The sequence below is a fragment of the Alexandromys fortis genome, unplaced genomic scaffold, assembly GCF_014885135.2.
Source record: "Alexandromys fortis isolate MF-2015 unplaced genomic scaffold, M_Fortis_MF-2015_v1.1 scaffold_97, whole genome shotgun sequence".
Lineage (NCBI taxonomy): Eukaryota > Metazoa > Chordata > Mammalia > Rodentia > Cricetidae > Alexandromys > Alexandromys fortis.
The window spans coordinates 3,023,267-3,024,201 of NW_026067981.1; the positions used below are offsets into that span (position 1 = coordinate 3,023,267).

The following is a 935-nucleotide window of genomic DNA, read 5'->3' on the forward strand; positions in this document are numbered from 1 at the left end:
AAAGGCAAATTGGTCAAGATATTGCTGAGCATAGTGAAACGATTGTACAGTGAGAGGAGTGATGGGAGCACGAAGGCCTGAGTGCAAACTGTAACTCTGCTATCATATGGGTGGTCTTGGTGTTGGGAGGATTAGATTAAATGATAATGCTGAAACAGCTGGCATTATCTGTGATATTTGGCAGTGGCATAATAATTGCTACCAGCTCTATTAGCTTTGCACCACTGGAGCAAAATATCTGAAGAAAATCATATTTAAAAAATTAAGGGTGCTCTTTCGGCCATCTTGGCGCCTGTGGAGGCCTGCAGGGAACAGGACTTCTAAAGGACAGTATGTTTGGAAGGCTGTGGTGCAAGGCCACTTTTGCTGTCTATAAGCGAGGTCTCCGGAACCAGAGAGAGCACACAGCTCTCCTTAAAATTGTAGGCATTTATGCCCGAGATGAAACTGAATTCTATTTGGGCAAGAGCTGCGCTTATGTGTATAAAGCAAAGAACAACACAGTGACAAAACCAGAGTGATCTGGGGGAAAGTAACTGGGGCCCAGTGGCATGGCCCACGCCAAATTCCTGCAAAGGCCATTGGACACAGAATCCGTGTGATGCTGTACCCATTCCAGATTTAAGCCAATGAAAAGTAAATAAATAAAAGTGGATTTGTGCTCCTGTAAAAAAAAAAAAATAAGGATTTATTTTGACTTCTTGTTTTGGAGCTTTTGGTCCCACGGTTGGTTAGTCTTGTTGCTTTGGACCTGTGATAAGGTGGTGTATGCCAGTGGGCACGTGAAGCTGAGGTAGCTGCTCACCTGAGGAAGTAAAGGGAAAGAGGAGACTTACACTCAGCTTTGGGGGCAAACCCCCTAACAACTTAAAACCTCCACTTGGCTCCATCTCTCCAAGGTTGAGGCTGGAGACCAAGGCTTACAGGCATGTCCA

General features: G+C 45.0%; 1 pseudogene; it reads left to right on the forward strand.

Annotated features, from left to right (window-relative positions):
* Window positions 1-332: 332 nt before the first annotated feature.
* Window positions 333-625, forward strand: LOC126511343 (60S ribosomal protein L35a-like; annotated as a pseudogene).
* Window positions 626-935: the final 310 nt, after the last annotated feature.